Source organism: Ooceraea biroi, chromosome 1, assembly GCF_003672135.1.
Source record: "Ooceraea biroi isolate clonal line C1 chromosome 1, Obir_v5.4, whole genome shotgun sequence".
NCBI lineage: Eukaryota > Metazoa > Arthropoda > Insecta > Hymenoptera > Formicidae > Ooceraea > Ooceraea biroi.
This window is the reverse complement of record NC_039506.1, coordinates 23,641,097-23,649,493: the sequence shown is the minus strand read 5'-3', so window position 1 is coordinate 23,649,493 and position 8,397 is coordinate 23,641,097.

The window sequence follows — 8,397 nt, the reverse complement described above, 5'->3', positions numbered from 1 at the left end:
ATGCGAGGTTTATGGATGTCGCGAACAAGAAGCGACGAATGCACGCAAAACTTTTATCAAATTTACTTCGCATGACATTTGCTTTGTGGCTTGCAAAATCATGCATCTGTCATATCAATTTTGAAAAGCTCGCGCGATCGTGCGCCCGATATCGTTCCCCGCGGTAGGAAACCGTGAAAGGATATATCGCGTTATTAAAGTAATTGACGTTGACCCCCCGACCGCGTGTTAATGCATTTCTTGTGACTAGTGAACTTTAAGCGATCGTGCGGAATTTATCGCGTGTCAAGATACCTTCTCTCGTGTCTGTATGGTGCAGCCAGCAAGAAGGAGCTCGCGTTACGAGGAGAACCGAGCAAACCGGTGAGCAAACAAGAGCGAGACGGAGCACGCGAGACAATACGTATTAAAATTCAATCAGGTGCGATTCAGATATCCAGAATTTCAGATAGGCAGATCTCGTGCACACATCGTATATACTGATAATGCCGAAATTCAGGCAAACTGGTTTGCGTCATCTGTGCCACGAACCAAAACGATCTCTGTAAATATAATTATCGCTTTATTTATCGTTAGTGATTAATAATCGACAAATACGTTGCTGAAGGAAACATTGTAGAATTTGTCATCAAAGCTTGCTTATTTTTTCAACAGATTAGATTAAAGTCTATTGACAGTGTCTGGCGATTGCGGGTGCAGCATGCGCACGACGCATTAATCGCGCCAACAACGCGATGAATCTCTCTGTTCAGTCGACTCGAGTGTGCTTCTAATTAGGTATTCAATTACGCATAACAATCTGATGAGATTGATTGGACAACTAAATGATGAATATATATTTGTCAGACTTTCATTATTTGGATCAATCAACTTTGTATAGACCATATATAGATTTTTATATGTTTTATTGATATAATAATTATTTCGTCGTAATATGTTTGTTTGACGTATCGCAATCATTATGAAAAAAAACATGTTTACCGAGAAAACGTGTATGGATATGGATTTATCGATTCCTCACGGTGCAATCAGGACGCGATGAAATTTGGTCATTGCACATTAAACTACAGATGGAATTTTTTTACGTAATTTATTCGTGTGTGGGTTATTATAACTATGTCACGGCTTTTGTCATTCGCGATAACTGGAGCAACCGTAACGTGGAATCGAAGGGAGGGTTATCTTATTTGTCGTTAACCAGATCAAAAGGGTGCCAAGGAAAAATTTATTTAAGTTGGTTGGCGCCGTCATTATATCGATAACGGAACGAATTCTACGAAGAATGCGAGCCATAATCGGACAACAAATTTATCAAGCTACGTTTCAAGTAAGCTTGCGGCGAACTTTAAACTTCTTTTATAAAATTATTAAAATCCAATTTAATTAATTGCGGACAATTAATTTATCTGAAGATTTAAATTTCCGGGAAACGTGTGTCGCAATCTGTGCCTATTTTGCGCGACGAAATCTCGAATTTAAAGCAAAGTCTCTTCGGCGATACGGTATGTCAGTGACACGGTCAGAGCCGCATTACTCGGAGACGTGTGACGATAATTCGTGCATATAATGCGATAGTTAGGTGCACGTCCTGGCAAGGCGACCAGTTGAATTGGCGGCAGTCAACTGTTTCGCCAGACGTGCCAATTCTCGTTTTATTGTTTTTCTTCGGCGGCGCCTTCAACTACGTCCTTGCCGACGGTCGGGTTACTGCTCTCCTTTCGTCGAAACAGAAATGCCAAAATCAACGTTAACCCGAAAACACCCGGCCAATTTATTAGTGCAGGAATAGCCGACGCTCTATGCCGAAAATATTTAAAATAAAATTAGCGCCGTGAGAAAATAAATTACTTGACAGCGATCTTTTTTGTCACAGCCGAAAACGGTGATCAGTCAGGAGACGAAGCCTCTCTCTTGGAGCAAGCGCCTTTTTTTCAACAAATTAAATTAAATTAAAATTCGTATTGTTATGCAAGCAACGTCCCATTCATTTCATTTTATCGCCCGTTTTTGTACAAACAGGGAACGTTCTTTCGCAGAGAACATTCCCTGCCACACTCGAGGTGTTAAGCGATTTCTGAGCAGGCCACGTTCTCCATTACGAGAACGAATCGTTGAGTAATCCGAGGTCAAGCTTCGCCTGCCGTCGATGGCAACGAGCTCCCGAATGCATTGGCCCCCTGGACCAATCTACCTAAACTCGCCGATCGTGCCGGCGACCAGACTATGCCTTAATAACCTTGCACTCTGCGCGCGAGGCGCATGGCAGGCGTATTGGCCGGCTCATCGGATCGGCATTTATATTGGTAGTTTGAAACATTCTCGCCTAACTTTCCTCCTTCCACTTAAAAAGGAAATTTAAGAAACCGAGCTCCCTTCGCAGACGTTTCGCGGACGTCCACGTCGAATCTGCGAAACGAAGTTTTCTCTAACGTGGATCTGCCGACCGGAAGCGCCGGGTACGTCAAACGTCATCCGCGGATGTTGAAGCGTGCCAGTACTTTTTATCGTTTTGAACGTCCGCGAATCGGTATCGATCAACCAAGGAAATCTTTTGGATTAACTACTTATGCGAATTGTATTGATGGATTCATATCCGAGATAATCAAGTAATAAAGTAGGGATTTTACAGTCACGATAATGTCTTTTTGCATAATTCCGTGATATTACGAAACCGGCGGCGCCATGTGACCTAGGCCACACGATTTTACTGTGTCTCACTTGTCGCAGATATATTTAATCTAGTATCTAATGAATTATTATTTTCGCTTAATCATACGCACATTAGTTTATCGCAATTATACAACAAATTTCTGATAATAAAAAGTCACAATAAAAGTTCGGGTGAAAGAAAAAGAGAGAGAGAGAGAAAGAGAGAGAAAGCTATCTGGAAAAGATAAATTCTTATCAATTTATACGGCGTATGTAATCGCACATCGAGCAGCTTTGGGTTTGCTCAAAGCTTGCCGCGTGTACGTTGGCGGCTTCAATAGCTGACGCGCGCGAGGAATCCACTCGTAGGAGTGCGCGGCGGTGCCCCTACCGAGACAGCGAGTGAGTTCGCAGGAGCGAAAGCGGATGTAGGCCGGCGTAGGGGCGCGTTTCTTGTACACGGCCGTTAAAGAAGCACAAATGTGACACGGGGGTGACACGGGAAGCGAGGGGGCAAGATAGGAACAATAATATTACTCTCGGAGCATACAGCACGCGGGCTTTGACATAATTGTCATGGTGGTGGTCCCTGGCTGCGTTTTACGATCCATTCAACGATCCGGCTTAAAGCGCGGCCGGGTACGACCATTACCTGGATTTGCATTTTACGAGTGAACAGGCGGAGGTGAACGATAGATCGGACAGAAACAGAGAGGAAGTGGCGCGAGCGCGCGTGGAAGTGGAGAACACCGGACGAAGACGGCGCGAGCGGACGCCGGTTGACGATGCTGATTATGCATTCATACACTTTCTGGATGGTGTAATTCAATTTCTTCGTCAACCACCATTGGTCGGGCCGATTATCCGTCGTACCACTAATTAACACCGCGTTTCACGGACCGCTCACGTAAGCGCCTCTTATTCCTCGGTGCTTTGTGCGCCGCGAGAATCTCCCGCGTTCGAGGGCGGAGGATAAAGTGCTGCCTCTCGTTCGCGGAGGACTGCGTCAACCTGCTGGTTTTCTTTTTTCTTACGGAGGGTCGAAATAGTGGAGAATCTAAAGAAGAGTTCGAGTTCGAATCGCGAGGGTGAACGCTACTTCTACCCTCGAGCATCCAGCGAAGTGCACATGACGATGCACCCAGATAACTCTTCGCGTAAGTCACGTTTAGAGAATTCACTTTATTAAAGCGAAAAACGCGGTAAGACATTTTTCGTCTAGCGCTATTTTCCTGCCTTCTTCGTGTTTGTTGGATTCGCAATTCTGCGCAATCAACAATTGCAATTTGTTGCCGCAGTCGTAGGCGGATGTAGTCGGTAATTAGTTAAATCGGAATGGCGGCCCACGTTAGAAAGAAGCTCGCGGACAAGAACGAGAGGAGGGAATGTACGTAGCGACAGCGAAGGCGATGTACTTGAATTAACTTAAGGTGTATTTCTAGCACTCTAGGTTTAGCTCCGGAACATTCACGGTATGTTATATGCTGGCGAAGACCTCGCGATTCTCTCTCTGAGGCTCCTCTCGTCGTGGTCTCATCGCGCTATTGCACTTCAAACATCCAACTGAAAACTGTGCTTCATTAATTTCGTTAGCAATGTCAAGTGATATTTAATTCTCTCAACCTTCTCATTCCTTAAATCGACCTTCATAGAGTTACAATGTGAAAGAGTTACGCATGGCGAAGTTCGCAAATCGAGTCATCAAACCAGTTAACGATTGTACATGCCTGTGTAATTCGCAAATCACAATATTGGATTTCTGGAGAGCTCACGGACGATAACCGCGTGAGATAAGTGATGCGTCGTCGCGTGTAAGAGTGCGAGGGGAAGCGCGGCGCCTCATTTACGCGATATCGGAATCACCTGTTTCCGAACGTTGGCCCCTAACTGATCGTAAATACAGGTGTGCTCTTAGGTGACTAAGTGGAATGAAGAGGAGAATCGAGAGAGGAGAATAGAGAAAGCGAGCGAGAGAGAAAGAGAGAGAGAGAGAGAGGGAGAGAGAAAGTGCGATAGAGAAGGAGTGGTACGAGAGAAACGCGAATGAGGGAAGTGAAGAGGGCACGCTATGGCCGGTATTCATAGTCTAATCTTATATTTAAGACCGTCTTAAGGTGATCCTGGAGTTGCTAGTGAAAAGTGTTGCCAATTACACACATACATATACAAAAATTAAAGATGAAATGCTTTTTATAAAAATTTCGCAATTTGTACGTACAAAATTGCGGCGGTCCCAACTCGGGATAAAATAAAGGAATATAATGAAGCTTTTCGAGGTGACTTTAGAAGCGTAATAAAAGAGAAAAGTATATGTGAAACTCTTGTATGTATGTATAAGTAGGTACAAGATTTTCACATATACTTTTCTCTTTTATTACACTTCTAAAGTCACTTCTAAAAGCTTCATTATATTCCTTTATTTTATCTCAAGTGGTGGCCGCTGCAATTTTGTGCGTACAAATTGCCAAATTTTTGTAAAAAGCATTTTATTGTGCAAATGGCAGCACCATCGCGAAAAAATTCCCTGGTCACTCCAGGATCACCTTAAGTGTATCTTCAGATACTCCATAGCCAATGAAATGATCCATACAGCATCTTCAGATAAACTTAAGACGGTCTTAAATATAAGATTCGACTATGAATACCGGCCTATGTGAACAAGTCATGTTTCCCGGGTGAGCATTCAGGTTTCGGTCGTTTGGGTGGCTGCCTGCCTGCCCGTGTTACCCGATGCCCCCTTCACCTTCACTGCACATATAAGGGCTGCAAGCCCCCGCGCACGCACAAGCGAAAAAAATGCATACGCATACGATAACGGGGGTGCGTGCCTGAGGGCTATCCTTATGGGGCTTGGGGAGGCCATACAATACTTTAGTAACCCCGTAATGCCCACCCCTTTCGCGCAGGCAGGCCGACAGGCAGGTAGAGCCTCTGAGTATAAAGTAGCCGGAGCCGCTGCACATCTCCTTCTCTCCTTCACATCGGCGTGCACATCGGGATTAAAGGGTTGGCGAGAGTTGACTGCGTCAACAAAAGGGATGGTGGTATCTCACGTTTGTGTGCCAATTTACCGAAGAACGGCTTCTCCGTTCCCTCCCCCGCCGCGATAAAGAATTCGGTTACTTGCCCGGAGCTTCAGGAAATGTCCCGCTTTTCACGGAAAAACGTGAAGTTGAAAATGCAAGAGCGGTTATTCTTTCTTGAACGATCAACTACCAGTTAAGAAAGAAAATCTTTGCGAAGCATAATAATTGCTGTCGTTATCGGAGAAAGAAAACGAAGTGAGATTTGGAAAATGCATATTTACATTCCTCCTACTGCAATTATGTAATCAAAGGATTACTGTTGATACATTTGAAGAAATTAGGTACATGTAATATATTCAAGCATCATATCATATTATAAATCATGCATTCCATGCTAACTCTCTCTCTAAACTCTTATATTACGTCGATGGCTGCAGACGGACGACCTTCCGCATCTAAAAGCGCGATATACACGCGTACTTATCGTTTCGATAAAATTTTTTTTCCCCCACGGTCATAATACTACGTAAGCGAGTGGACTGATAATTACAGAAGCCACGAGCTGTCAAACCCGGCACCGGCTCGCGCGTATTCGCCGGCCGCACGTTTGGGATTTATTATTCGCGTAAAGATTCCGGTGAATAAACCACGATCGGATAACGATGCCGCAATAATTACCAGTAATTTCAGCGCGAAGGGGTGCTTTAGAACCGCGGGATCAAGATGCCGCGGGGACTGAAACGGGGTGGTGAACGCAACGGGGGAGGCGCTGGCTCGACCGCGAATCGCCACGCTGTACGTCGTGCAATTAAAACAGCAGCCGGATGTGACGACGCGGGCGACGGTGCCGGCTTTCGTGTCGAGACCCCGGGGACCTCCCCGGTTTTGCAGCGGGGGCACACGAGGGTGCATAAATCGCGCGGATGCCGAATATTCGGCTGCCGTTTCGGAAGGTCCCGAGCTGCAACTCCGGGTGCAGTCAGGCCGAGACACCCACACGTACACAAATGCACACAAACGCACGTAAATGCACACACGCTCCACCGGCCCTCCTATTTATACCGCGAAATTCCCGGAAGGAGAAGGCAGATAGCATCGAAACACCGACATGTACGAAAGAGGACCTACCCATAATTTTCCCCCGATTCGTGGGCTGTCGACCACCGGCCACCGGCTGCACGCACATCCGCATTCAATCAAGCCGCGCAACACAACCGCGAACTTCGCTTTTCTCCTTCTCTCCCTTCATTTCTCTCCCCCCGACCCTCCGCCGGGCCCTTCCTATTCCTCCCCCTGTACGCGCGCGAGCGCGAGAGTTCCTCGACTCTCTATTCTCTTTCCTATCTTTTTCTCGTCGCCCGAGCGGAATGTCGCCGTATTCCTCATTCTGTTCATTTTGTTGATCAGCGGAGATTTTGTTTCGGAGGGTGGCGGATAGAAGAAGGATACGGAGAACGCGCGATTTTTCTTGTGCCGGTGAACAATCGAGAATCACGTTGCGACTAACACGAATAAATAATTTTACATATATTTGCCTCATTAATAATTGAAGATAAATTGAAACGATCTGAGAATCTTTCATTTTTTTATTGAAATTTCCGACTGCCATCCACGTGAAAAGCATGATGAAAGAAGAATTTAGGCGCGGAATCCATCCAAAAAACCGCTTTCTCGGATCCCGTCGTCTTCTACAAAGTGGTTAATGCGGGACGTACGCGAAATCGGTAATCGGCCGCGGGAATTCTGAGAAGATAATATTTGCCTCGATGGCAATCAAGCCGTCCAGACGGCGGCCAGACAAGACAATGATAGATCAATCTTGCAAGTCTCGCACGCTCGGATGCGCGTCACGTCAAACCCGTTCACCCGCTTCACGACCTCACGGTCGTGTTTGCCGACGTCGGGCTGGCTGACTTGGGAAAGATGATGACCGCGATGATGACCGCGGTGCACGACCGTGACCAATTGCGAGTGGACAGCCGCCGTTTTCGACAGTGAGGTAAGCGCGTCTTCCTTCGTCGGCCAAGTCAGTAGCCCCGAACGGTCGAGAGGTCAACGGTAGCGAGAAGTGGACGGTCTGTAAACACAGGAAGTGGCCGATGGACGATGATGATGACGACCCGGTCTCGTCGGTGGACCCTTCGGTCATCTGGCCGAGGCGCCATCTCGTCATGATAAAGGATGCCCCACGAGACCGAAAGAAGCTGGTTCCTCCTCGGAGCGGTAAGAAAGAGCGCCCTTTCTTCCGGGAATCGAGAATCGTTTTCAAATCACTGGCGAACGTTAACGTCACCAGTGAGCGCGGCCGGCTCGCACTTTATAAATTATTAACGTCCCCGTTTTGCAATTCCTGCGCCTGTCGCAAATCGCACGAACGCGCTACTTCTGACTCGAATCAGAAATTGAAATAAGCCTCCGGCGTATTATAAATTTTATCATGACGTGATTGTCATATTGCTATCAAGCATGCGCGTCCAACTTTATGCATGTATGGTTACAGCTATCACATGTATATATCGAGCATACATTTGCAAGAGATACTTTTGCCATTTTAATCAATTTTCAAGTTGAAATTATTTTCGATTTGTGGTGTGTACGGATCCATCGCATGTGAGTCTCTCCTCCGTTATCATCCGCGCTCGTTTTAATCTCTTCCTTCCACTTTTTCTTTTCTGCTTCTTTTTATCGATTCAATTCAATTTATTGATTTCTGTCCCGAGTT